Genomic DNA, 13,858 nt, shown 5'->3' with positions numbered 1-13,858 from the left:
TTCCGCTTCCGGGGCTTCAGCAAGTTGGCGGGGTCTCCCGAATGAAGGAGGCTAGGACCCACTAAGCTTGCGAGGCTAACTGTTCCTTACTTCCGCTTCCGGTCAGGAGTGGCGTGGGCTCACGGCCCTGAGGCGGTCTTCGTGGAGCTCCTGAATGCGCAGTCGCAGTCGCAGTAGATTGTTCCGGGCAGCCCAGTACGAGGTTGCTGAAGGCCGGCAGGGGGCGCAGAAGCGCGCTGGCCGTCTGGGGCGCCCTCCCTGTTTAGGGGTGAGTGTTGCCATTAGGTACTTGGGTTATGTTTGACACTTCCACTTTCTACATACTACAGCCACAGGGCTCGTTCTAAACGGCAAATATAATGAAGAGACTCTTCTTCCAAAATCCCTGTCATGTACTAACTGAGAGTGCCTTTGAGTGCCTTAGAATCACCTCGAGTGCCTGTTGAAAATGCAGATTTTTGGGCCCTAGTCCCCAGAAATTATGATTCCTCGAAGCTCTGGAGTGGAGTGTGCATTTAATACGTACTATAAGATCTCTGGAAACTTCTTACATCTAATATCTGAGGAGTTGTAACACTGAGTTATTTTTGTATTTAGAAAAAGATGGAGTGCTCAGCCTTTTGCTGGATAATTTTTCAACATTTTGGAGACGTTCTACATAAAATGCATTTATTAACTCTTGTCATTTACTGTGTCCAGCACTTTGGCAAGAAGCGCAGATACATGTCATAGTAAAATAATATTCTCACTGTCAGGCACTGTCTTAGTTTTCTTGGTTGTGTATGTGTGTATTTTCTGTGTGAGTTATCTCAAAATACTTTGCCCTTGTTGGGCCTGGTCATGCTGTTTGTCCACTGAACAAGCCTTTATTCAGTGCCTGCAAAGTGCTATACATTGTGATAAGCAAATGGGAGACACGGTGACTACGGTCTCCCGGAGGGGAATTTGGCAGCACCTATCAAAAAAAAAACCGAACAAAACAAAAACCACAAAGCATCTTTATTTTGGTGCACAGTTTGCTTCTGGGAAACTTCCACAGAAATACACACATGAAAATTTTGACACAAGGGTGTTTATTGTAGTATTGTCTCTAATGCCATAATATATTAATTCTGAGATGTTCATTTTAATCTCCCTGAAACTGGGTGCTTCATATAGTCAGTCAAATCTTAGATTTGTTGGAATAAGGAAATGAAAAACTGCAAAATCCTAAAATGTTTGTCAGTGGGAGAATGACCAAATGAATTAAATATATTCATTTTTATGGAACACTGAGCAGTCTTTAAAAAGGAGGAAAGAGAAGCACCTGGGTGACAATGGAGATGTGTCCATGATGTTCCAAATCCCAAAAGCGAGGGGCAGAGCAGGAGAGGTTAAGAGAATGGGCTCTGATGTCAGCCAGCCAGGGTTCAAATTCTGGCTTTACCACTTAGTAACTGTTACCTTGGTTCTGTCTTTTGGGAAACGGGGAACAAAAAGAGCACTCACCTTGTAAGCTTGTTTTGTGAATTAATTGAGAACAAAAAGTGCCTAGCAATAGCACCTGACACTTAGCAAACATTGAATGAACATCAGCACTTTTACTGGCATCATTATCTTTGCAAATGGTGAGTTCTGGAAAGATAGACAACATTCTATTAATAGTAGCCCCCTCTGGGAATAGGAGTGGGATTGTAAAAAAGAAGCAGGCAGAAAGAGGAGTTTCATTCTTTAGTTTATTGTTTGAAAAATTTTCTACCTCCAGGTTATTTTTGTAATTAAAAAAAATTTTTTTTGAAAGACAAAATAAATGAGACATGGTTCCAGCCCCAATGAGTAGCAGTGGAAACAGTCCCAGAAAGGCAGTAATACAGGTAGGCAAGGGTTCTACAGGAGCCCAGAAGGGATTCAAGCTAGGCCAGCAGATAACCCAGTATTCGTTCTTTGAGCTATTCTTGCTCGCAGTAGTCAGTGGGGAAGCCTGGGACATGAAGATATTGAACTTTGGGTTCTCTCCAAAACAGCCTGAGAGATAAGGAAGAACCCGAGAGGAGTGGACCCCTAATCTGAGCTGTGTAGATGCTTCCATGCATGAAGAAAGTCTCAAGACTTCTGCTCTGGCTCAGGGAAGATAAGTGGTATCCGGTGGGTGCTTTCTATGGTTTTCAGCCAATGAGACAGCCCAGTAACTGGGGTTGTGCAGTGTGCCCTGCACGGCGGGACTGACCCGAGGAGGTGAGTGGGTCTTGAGATTCCACCTGCCTGAAGGAATGAGTGCCTTTTTCTAATTTGTATACACATAGAAGAAGGACGAGCAGGGGCCCTGGCCTTGATTTAAAAATAATCATAAAACCTGGGGCCGGTCCTCAGGACAAATGGTAGGGGTGTATAGTTTATCCTTTTTCCAGTTCATTTTACGCATACTGTCTTCCTGTCACCCGGTCCATCAGAACCTGGGTTCATGACACTTTGCCTCGTTAACGTTTCGCTTTTGAGAGGGCTTCCGTTTTCTAACTTGTTTCTTTATCAGTAAATAAGTATGGCACGGCTGCTATCTGCAGGGGCCGTGGCAGACCTGGGGATGAAACCATGGACAAAACCAGGCCCACACTCGTGCTCCTAGTGCTTATGATCGGGGACCAAAGAGATACCGTATTTTGCTGTGTATAATGCGCACTCAAGTTTTTGTGTAATAACTCCTATTCACGGGATTATTATACCCATGATATGTAATCATTATACCCATGTATAATGCATACCCTTATTTTTCCCTAAAAAATATGGGCAAAAAAGTGTGCGTTATACAAACACCCATCCAATAGTCATCTGTGACACATGCTGGGAGGATGAAATGTGACCTAGTGAGAGGGACGTGACTGAGTCAGGAGGTCTGGGAAGGCTCCCTGGAGGAAGCAACAGTAAGTCAAGGTTTGAAGACTGTAGGTGTTAACAGTGAAACTCGTTTATCGAGTCCTGTTACGCACCTGTCATTGTATTTAATGCCAGTGTATAAGACCAATTACAATATCAACTTGTAATTCCTGTGAGGGATCTACTGTTGTTATCTTGTATTGTATAGATGAAGAAACTGAAGCTCAGAGAGGTGAAGTGACTTGCTCAAGGTCACACAGCTAGGATGTCATGGAACCAGTATTCAAAGGCAGGCAGCTAGCCTGATTTAAAAATGTAGGCATGTGGAGAGGTCAGTGGGTGAGGGGTGAGGTGAGATTATTTGGGGCAAGCCATCAGGTCGGGCTGATCAACACTGTATTATAAGTATAAAAGCTGGAAAGGTTGATCACTCAGTGGAGATCAAACCAGGTATTTTTTGGTTTTTATTTTGTTTTGTTTTAACATCCATAGACTTTTATAATTAGGGATCCATGTGTCTGATTATTGCCAAACTCATTAAATTTGAAAGTTGAAGGTCATGCATTGCTTGGTGTAAGATACTAAATCAGGAAAGTGGGGTCATTTATTAAACAGTGAAGGTTAACACCCAAGATAATGATCACAGCAGGCAATGCCCCCAGCAACCCCTAGGTGGCAATAAAGAGCAATGAGAAGTACTCCATCGTCCAAAAATGGAAATGTCTGTGATTTTAGATATGAATACACATGGTAAAAACTTCAAGTTCTATAAGAGGTATTAATAAAAAAAACACAGGTCTCCCTCACATCTCATCCAAATCCCTATTTTTGCCCCAAAATAAACTGTTAAGAGTTTCTTATTTTGGGGGGACAGAGTGTGGTATAGTTGTATAACTTTTCCCAGAAAAAGTACTCGCTCCTATCTCTCTCCTTTAAGAAATTGACACAACTGGGATCCCCTCTTTGTGTATATTTCCATGTCAGCACCTACAGATCTCCCTCGTTTTTTTCAATGGCTACAGAGTTCATAACAGTAGTGTTAACATTTATAGAGCGCTTACTGTATACCTGGCACTGTCCTAAGCACCTCCCCTTGTTTGAATCCATTTAACCCCATGAAGCCCTAAGGGGTGCATTCCGTTATTATCCCCACTTTTCATATGAGAAAACTAAGGCATCGTTAGCAAATGGTAGAGTCAGCATTTAGATGCTGATATTTGACTCCTAAGTCTACACTCATTTTTTTTTCCTTTGTTTACAGAGAGGAAGTGGGTGGCGGGGAGGGAGAGACTTGTTCTACTTATTGATGCATCCACTGGTTGATCCTTGTATGTGCCCTGACCAGGGATTGAACCCACAACTTTGGCATGTCGATGAGACACTTTAACCAACTAAGCTACTGAGCCAGGGCATCTGAGTCTGTACTTGAAACTACTTTGTTAAACTGTTGTAGCACAGATGCACCATATCTGACTTAGATCTTTCTTTTCTCAATGCTGTTTAAAAATTGGTTATTTTTAATAATTGGGCTAAATTATACTGCTGTGAAATATACCCAGGATTTTGGTTTTATGCATGCACGGTAAGGCCAGCAGATCAGGAGACCATGGCCTGTGAAAAGATAGTTTATTACTCTCAGTTCCCAGGGGGTTAGGGGACCTCGGGCCACAAGAGAGAGCCCTGAATTGGTTGTAGGTGGAGAGAGTAAGGGGCAAGCACGTTCTAAATGCCCTTATTATGGTTTCTGAGAAAGAGCGGGCAAGGCAAGCTCAGCAGTTTAGGATTGGACAGTCGATAATGTGGTGGGCTCCGGGCTATGGGGGTGGTCGGTCTCTGGTCGTCTGGTCCCTGGCCCTGTGATGATTAGGATCGAGGAGTGTTGCTTCCTGGCGTGTAAAAGCCAGAGAAAAGAAGTAGTTTAGAGTAGGGTGTAACATACCCCAATGCGAGCAAATGTCAGAAGCCTTCAGGAGTTTAAGATGGAACTTTATTGGCCAAAGTTTCAAAGTTTTACCTGCGCAGGGGCGAACTCTCGGGGTGCCTCCGGAGGCACACGAGTGCCAAAATGGCTGCAAATGAGAGTCGCGCCGAACGCTTACAGACTAGGGTTCTTATAGAAGCGAGCAAGCAAGCAAGCGATTTCCAGAAGCGAGAGGTGGCCGTTAGCCGTTGGTCAGGGGCTCAAGCTAGGGCTCGTGATCTTGCTGATTGGCCTGCAAGGTGCATGAACAGCTCCTGCTCAGGTTAGCCATTGGCCTGGGGGCTCATGCTCTACCGACTGAGCTAGCTGGGCTCACGCTAGGGGGTAAAAAAAACTTCCAGGAGGCTATCCGCTTGACTGGTTCTTATTACTTCATTGTTCTTTTCTTAACTTTTTAACTTCCTGGAGTATCTTCCTGAGGTGGGGTGTGCAGTTTCCCCCACCCAAGCTTGAGCAAGTAGCTAAGGTTGAACAAACAACTTAGTTTTCTTAAGACTATTTCCCTTAGCCCCTAACATAGGGGTTCTGCACTGGTCGGCCTGCATATTCCAGACAAGTCTTTTACTGTATCACTAGAAGTTAGTTACCCTTGGGAGGGGCATCTCTTCCTCCCTGAGGTCCCAAGATGTCAAAGCATCATAAAGTACAGAAAATAAAAAATAAAAATAGGTGCACAAACAGTTCATGTACATAACATCAAATTTACCATTTTAACCAATTTTTTAAATCCTCACCCGAAGAACTCTTTTGCTGATTTTCTTAGAGAGAGAGGAAGGGAGAGAGGGAAACATCGATTAGATCGGATGCACCTGGACTGGGGGTTGAACCCACAAGCTAGATATGTGCCCCCACCAACTGAGCCACATGGGCCAGGGCCCGTTTTAACTACTTTTAAGTGTCCAGTTCCGTGGCATTAAACACATTCACATCGTGCTGCCACCGTCCATCTCAAGAACTGTTTCCGTCTGGAAAAACTGAAGCATCATACCCGTTGAATGATAACTTCCTGTGCCTCCTGAAGCCCCTGGAAAGTGCTATTCCACATTCTGTCTCCATGAGTGTGACCACACTTGGTATCACGGTATCTGTCCTTCTGAGTCTGGCTTCTGCCACTTCATATAATGCCCTCAAGGCTCACGCGTGTGGTAGCGTGTCTCAGAACTTCCTTCCTTTTTAAGGCCGAACATAATATGCCATTGTGTGTAGGCACTACATTCGGTTTGCTCATTTGTCCATCAATGGGCACTTGGGTTGCTCCACCTTTTGGTCGTTGTGAATAATGGTGCAATGCACACAGTTGTGCAAGCACCTTTTAGAGAGCGGCTTTCACTTTTTTTCACGATATACCCAGAACCGGAATCCCTGGCTCAGAGGGGAATTCTGTGTGTAACTTTTTTGAGAAACTGCCACAATTTTGGAAAGTTCTCATAACGGCTGCCCCAGCTTATAGTCCCACCAACGGTGCACACGTGTTTCAGTTTCTTCTCATCCTCCTATATTTTCTCCAGGAGTCTTAGCATTTTAGGGTTTGCATTTCAATCTGTGACCCACTTTCAGTCCATTATATGTGTGGTGTAAGGTATGGGTTGGGGTTTATCTTTTGTCACCCGGATGCCCAATTTTTCCAGCATCATCTGTTGAAAGCACTATTCTCTCCACGTTGAATTCCTTTTGCACCTTCGTCAACAACGTGTAGGTCTAGTTTCGGACTCTGTCCGCTCCATCATCCCTCTACGTGCCTGTCCTATCGCCAGCATCACACTCTCTCGGGAACTGTGGCTTTCTAGTGAAGTCTCGAAAGCAGGCAGTGTGAGTCCTAGAACTTCTCTCTTCTTTTTCAGAATGGTTTGAGCTATTTGAGGTTTTGCCATGGCCTATAAATTTGAGGCTCAGTGTACAAGTTTCTGCAAATGGTCTTGTTGAGATTTTGGAGAGGATTACAGTCTCTTTACTTGTTTACATGCCTCATGTTTCCAGCACTGGGTTCTCTTATGGATTCCCATTCCTGTCTGGCTTCCTTTCCCTTCATTCCGGGGGACTTCCTTTAGCATCTCTTGGGCTGCAGATCTATGGGAAACCACCTTCTAAACGTCTGTTTAGCTGAAGATGTCCTTATTCCACTTCTGATTTTGAAGGATGTGTTCACTGGAGCTTGACAATATTTTTTTCTTTTACCTTTTTAAGGTTGTCATTCCACTGTATTCTGTATTGCATTGTTTTTGATGAGAAGTGAATTACTTTTACCCTTGTTTCCATATAGGTAATGTATCTTCCCCCCTCTGGCTCCTTTTTGTGATATATATATATATATATATATATATATATATATATTCTTAATCTTTGGTTTCTAGCAGTTCGTGTAGGTGTGTTTCCCTGTGATTTTATCTGGATTAGGGGTTTTTGCGCTTCTTAAGTGTGTGGGCTGATATTTGTAATAAAACTTGAGAAAGATTTCAGTCCATATTTCTTTAAAAAATGCTAGATGCTCCTCTCCCCTTGTGTGAGGAAAGCAGTTTGAGAACAAAGAATTATACACAGGGGAGAACAGAACTGAGAGAACCCAAGAGAAACACAAGCCACAGGCCGCTGACTTCATGATCTGCTGGAGCAAACCCGTCTGAAAGTTTGTCCTCTGCCCGAAATTTCCTGCATGAGAACCAGTAACTTCTCTTACTTTTTATGTCAGTTGGATTTTCTGTTGCTTACAATCAAGAGCATTCAAAAATCACACACTCAGATTAGCTTATATTCTTAAACAACAGGAATGCGGTATATTTCTTCTGTGGATATCAATGATTGTACATAGAAAATAAATTTTAGACATAGAGATGAGACCTTAAATACCTGCCAAGATGCCAAACAGAAAATGTGTTGTAGTGAGTACAAATCTGCCCCCCAGAGTTTAGCCCACACAAATTTATGTCAGGCTTGCAATTAATGAGGGAAAATGGGAAACGAAGTTAAGTCATTTTATTCTGCTTTTTTTTTTTTTGGTAAAAGTAGCGTTGTTAGTTATTCCTAGTTATGAACTGAATTATGAAGGTCAGCCCATGATTTATGGGAGTTTGTCAAATGTAACGACTAAGGCCATGGATTGCAGAATCAAACTGCCAGAGCTCAAATCTTAACTCTTTGTAGCTGGGTGACCTGGAATGAGAAATTGAACTTCTCTGTGCCTCCGTTTCCTCAGAGGAAAAGATGGGTCAACATCCATCTGTAAATGCTTACAGTGTTTATATCTGGGGTCGTTACTGACAATTGGGTGGAAGTACATTTTAAGGGCTTAGCACAATCCTTAGCAGAGAGCGAGCATAAAGTTTGCCACAATATTATTTTTGTAGTTACCTACTTTTTAAAAAAAAACACTAAGCAACTTTTGGGGAGCACAATAGCCAAGTCTAGAATTCCGGGGCACAGAGACTTGAGAATAAGCCCCACTGAGCCAGGCTCTGTCCCCCGTAGCCAGCTGAGAATGTTACTGTCTCACCTACCTTGGCTGCTTCTAAAGAACAGAGATGTGAATAATTGTACCTACATTGCTTTTGAGGATGTTAAGGCCAGAACTGAGTCTTACAGTGAGCTATTCTGAAAATTACCCTGGAAATCAGCCAAAAACCTGGTTCAAAGGCAGTAGACTGTACTGGAACGCTTTGAACTAGGGACTACGGACAAGTGCCGCCCGGTGGGGGGTCGAGGGCCTGGGGCCAGCCTACCCCATCGACCACTTTCCAGGTATAGCCCTTGGGTCTAACCTTCCCGTGCCTCAGTTTCCTCGTGCGTCAGAAGTGGACAATGAAGAGCAGCTTCATCAGTTGGTTCTTAGGAAGATTCAAGGACTCAAGTGCTAAGAACAGTACCGGCCACAGTATGATCTTTAAAAAGCATGATCTCCATTTCTGTTTTGCTATACTCGGGAAGCTGTTGCTTGTCTTCTCTACCGAAGTTGTGTGATTTCCCTCAGCTTGTTTCTGGGTCTCGTCACACAAACACAAAGGGTTATAAAAGGCAAAGCCGTGTGCCGTTTTCCAAGATGCCCTAAGGTGCCTTTCTCCGTCGATTCCACTAGGGGGCCATCCAGCCCCGAAGGAAGCCGTGGGGAAAGGCCACCCACACAAGTTGGGGTTTCATTTGGGTTCATATCTTCTTGAAATAACTTCCGGGTGTTCATGTACTTTCACAGTCTCCTTTTTCTAAACCATCATGGTAAGTGATACAAAAATAAGTGAGAGAGTTCTGAGACAGGACTTTGAACTAAGTCCTTGGTTCATCCCATCTTCCTTCAAAAATAAGGTTTAAAGCTACCAGGTAGCAATGAAGTAAGCAAGGCCAAGGTGATGCGGTAATATTTGATTCTGTTCTCTTTTTCCATCTCTCCCTGCTTTTGCTCCCTCAGTATGTTTATTCATTCTTATATTCCACAAGTAATTACCGAAAGCCTTGCATGCGCCAGGCACCAGGCGTGCAGAGGGGCGTGAACCTGGTTCCCCCTCTCGGAGGGGCTGCCAATGAGCTGGGGGAGATGGAGATGGGAGAGGGTCATCACACGGTTCATTACCGTTTTGCACGACCATTGTGTTAAACCTGGGAGGGAACTGCGGAGCCATGTGAGTGCGCAGAAAGGAGACCCTGAGTTGGCTCGTCCGAGGGGGCTTCCCTAAGGAGCAGCCTTTAATCGGAGGCCAAGGAGTGGACGTTAGCTGCAGGGGAGGGGCTATGGGAGAGGAACCTTTTACTCATTCGAGAATAGAGCACCCACCACGGGCTACATTCTTTTCTAGGTGCAGAGGAAATGGAATAGGCTGATGGGAGGGTTAGCACCTGGGGGTGGGGCAGCTGCCTTAGAGGAGAAGTGAAGACCTGGAGGAAGAGGAAGAGCCATCCGCGTGAAAATCCAGGAAACAGTGTTTTGGGCAGAGGAAATAGCAGGTACAAAGGCCCTGAGGCAGGAGTGATCTCGGCATGTTTGCAGGCCAGCTGGAAGGCCAGTGTGTGGCTATAGAAGAGTGGGGAGGGGAGCGTGGTAGAAGAGGAGCTCTGAGGGGCACCAGGGGTCTCATCATGTGGAGGGGGCTTTGTGGGCCATGGTCAAACGTTTGGGCTTCCATTGCACAGGAAGCCACCGGCTGGGTGGGTCGGGTTTCAGCAGAGGAATGGTCGGCTCCATCTCGGTTGGGGGGTCAGCAGGGCTGTGCGTGTGCTGGAGTGGGTTGGACGTGGGGGCAGCAGGTGGTGGGCGGAATAGCGAGCCCTCAGAGACACCCCGTATTATTCCCTGGAACCTGTGAATATGTTAGGTGACAAGGCAAGGGTGGGATTAAGGTAGCAGATGGGATGAAGGTTGTTAACAGCTGCCTTTGAAATAATGAGAGTATCCTGAATTGGGGTGGGGGGTGGCGGGGATGCAATCACTAGGGTCCTTACGTGGGCAAGAAGAGGGAGACCAGAGTCAGAACCAGAGAGATCGGAGGTGGGAAAGAGTCCAGCGGCCATGGCTGACCTTGAAGATGGGACGAGGCCAGGAGCCAAGGAACGTGGGCAGCTCTAGAGGCTGGAAAAGGCCAGACTATGGGTTCTCCCTTGGGGCCTCCCTAGGCACCGAATGAAGTGCTGCCGGAACCTTGACGTTGGCCCAGCGGGAGCCATTTCCGACTTCTGACCTCCTACGCTCTAGGTATCAAGATAATAAATGTGGGCTGTTTTCGAGTCACTGAGTTTGCAGGACTTGTTACAGCATCAGCTGGGAACTAATCCTCAGGGAGACCTACAGGAAGGGTGCCGTGATTGCGTGGATGAGCTTTGGCATGGGCTCAGGGTGTACAGGGTCCAGCACAAATTTTTCTTACAAAGTCTTTTATTACAAAATCGCAAGTGTGTCATTCTGTAATATAACAGTGTCACGCTCAAGCACGCCATGTGACATTTTAGGTGACATCGCTGTCCATCTCTCGGGAGGCATTCACGCACCCTGCCGACCACACTCAGGCAGGCCTGACCTCTGCCGGGCCCTGTGTTTATTTACCTTCCCTACAAGCTGTTGCCCTCTGCGTTAGGTCCTCTTTCACGCTGCTCTCGGCAGGCCACTTGTTGTTACCTCTGCAGAGGCAGGACTTGGCCTTTCTCGAGTTCCTGTCCGTTGACTCAGTGGGAAGCACAACCAGTCCCCATGCATGGGATTTCATGCCACCTGGCCAGTCAACGGTTGGGCGGCCGTGCCAGGGCAGACAGCTCTGGAAAACTAAACACCAGAGCACCGTGGTGAGCCAGCGTGTGAGCGAGAAGTGTTCCGGGGACATTCGGACCGGAAAGGGGTGAACGTGGTGAGGGGACCGTCGCTGTGGTCGCAGATTCGGTCTGGCTGCACATCCGAGCTCCTCAGGTGACAGACACTCAGGTGTCTGACACAAAGCACAAGGGAGACTTTGTCCTTCTCTCTCCTGGCCCCCGATAAATGATCTCTATTGGAACAAATAATCAATCAGTCTCTATCGGAAAGGGGATTCTCTCTTTCTGTGGCTTCTCCAGAGATGATGGGTGACGCTTGGGTAATCCTTTTGCCTCTCTTTGTATTTGTCAAAACCTCAATTCAAAACGTCTTAGTTTAGGGACCTATTTTAATAGGGTAACTCCCCAGGCTCAAATATTCAATATTCATGAGTATTTTTGAAGGGTTAGTAGTAACCAATGAATGTGGATGCTGTCTTAGAATAATTTCTTCTTTTTTTTTTTTTGTAGTCAGTGGCCCCAAAACAGCATCTTATATTTAGAAGCCTGGGTCTCAGGTTACATATCAAGATACATGCATAATGCTGTTTTGCTGAGTGCAGCTGTCCTGATGCAGGCCAGAGATAATTTGCTGATACAGGAGCTGAGGCAGGCGATTCCATGTCTGCATCTGCTTCTGCCCATAACTTGTGGGCAGAGACACGGCACCGTTCACAGGCTGTGGCCGTATCATCCTCAGCAGTGTGCAGAGTGGTGGGACAGGGCCATTCGCTCCTCGAGGCCTCCGCTCTGGGAATCAGCCAGTGCTCCCTCCTGCAAAGGGACTGCAAGACACTGGCAGTGCCCCTGTCTCGTCACTCTCAAGTCTCCTTCTAATTGTGTCCCTACCTTTTCCCCTGCAAGACAGAGAACCCTTGCTAGGGGTCTCTCTTTGTCACTTTGGCCTCTCCCAAAACCTAGCCCAGTTTCTGTGGCTGAACAGGTGCTCTGCAAATAATGATCGAATGAGGAAATGGGCGAGGGTGGTGATAAAATGGGGAAATTGTTTGGAAAGCTATTAGGTTGCTTTTGTCCCGCTGTGGCAGGTCTAGGAAGAAGCAGCAGCGAGCTTAATACAGAGTGTGGTTCTGCTCAGCATCCGTCCCTCCTTCTTCTGGTAAAAGCACTTTGGTTTTTCCTTTGGGAAACCACCCTTCCCACACCCTCGATCCATAAATTTGGGTGGAGCTGACCTCACCCTGTGCTCCACTGGCGGAATTGTGCCCCAGGCCTGGCTAAAGAGGGCCCTACTCCCCACCCCCCAACCCCTGACACTGCAGCAGTTTGAATGGGAAGGGTACCCACTCCTGTTAGTGAATGGTTGGTGTCCATTCTGATAGGCTGGTTCCAGTTCAGAAGCAATGGTGCATTATTTCATTATTTCAAACTGAACCCTTTTGTCCCCTGTAGCTACTGAATATTAGGGAAGAGAGCCTTCTACGCGCATAGCTGAGCTGGGAGGATGAAGCCGGAAGCTGCTGGTAGCCCTCAGCCCCTAGGAAACCAAAGTGAACTCAGGAAGTTGAAGTTTAGAAACAGATAGGGAGACGTTCTTAATAATGGCTGAGCACCATGATCCAGCCACACCTGAAGCTGTCCCCAGAATTTTCAGTGGTATGAGCCAGTAAACTCTACTGTTTTGCTCTAGTCATTTCTTTCTTTCTTTTTTTGGTCACTGACTGCTGAAAGGGTCTCCTGGCTGATGTACTTGGTCAATCCTTTTTCCGACTGTGCTTTCAGGATGGAGCCGGGGCCATCTCAGTCCCGCAGAGACCCTAGGGAGGCCTGTCCCCACGGCTGTGTCAGTACAAAAGCTCTCTGCCAGGCCTGGGGCTCAGCAAACACCAGACCCCAGCTCAATTGCCATGATCTCACTGAGTGACTAGTGGAGTCTACATTTTCACTGCCCCCGAGAAGGCATTTCAGGCAGTGAGTTAGTTCCTCGTTGATACCTCTCTGGCCCCAACCCCTGACTTCAGCTGGCATCCATGAGCCCACTTTGGTTTGGGGAGTCTCTAGAAGGTTCTCCCAAGAAAATGCCGTTTGCACCCTGTGGTAAACAGGCTTACTTAAAACCATTTTTATTCTGCTGCTGGGCAACACTTTGCATTTGATTTGGGTAAAAGATCAGGGAGCCAGACACACACAAAAGCTGAGACGTGGGGAGCAGAAATGAGGCTCCAATACACCGGAACGGCACCAGGACCTCTGCAAGCGGAGGATTCACGGCCGATGCAGCCTCCCCGCCCCCGCACGGCGGACGAGTGGCGGCTCCCGACGGACTACTGGCTGAAGTGACGGGTGGAATGTGCTGTCCATCAGCGTTTTATTTTTTGCGAGGGCCCAGGATTTTTAACAATGTCTGAGATTCAGAGTTACCTAAGAACAGTGCTGTGTGTGTTTGTGTAGTGCCGGGAACTTGCCTCCAGGGCCTTCACATCTATGATGGCAATGAACTCTCATAACAGCCTCCAGGTAAGCAGGTCAATGTCATTGCCCTTGTTTTCCTGATGAAGAAACTTCACGGAGAGGCCGAGACACTTGCCTGTCATCAATCTGCAGAGTCAGCGTTTTGACTCTCAAACCCACGTTCATTTGCTTAGAATAAGCTGCCTCAGGCCAGTTCATCATTCACTGTATTTCTAATATTAGTTCTTGAACTTACTTTTGCCATATATACACATATCGCCTGTTGTGTTTAATCACTTCATATATTTTTAAAGAGTCCACTTACTTTTTCTTTAGTCAACTGATTTGAACAGAAAT

This window comes from Artibeus jamaicensis, unplaced genomic scaffold (assembly GCF_021234435.1).
Source record: "Artibeus jamaicensis isolate MK-2021 breed Jamaican fruit bat unplaced genomic scaffold, CSHL_Jam_final contig_525, whole genome shotgun sequence".
Classification (NCBI taxonomy): Eukaryota; Metazoa; Chordata; class Mammalia; order Chiroptera; family Phyllostomidae; genus Artibeus; species Artibeus jamaicensis.
This window is presented reverse-complemented; position numbering follows the sequence as displayed.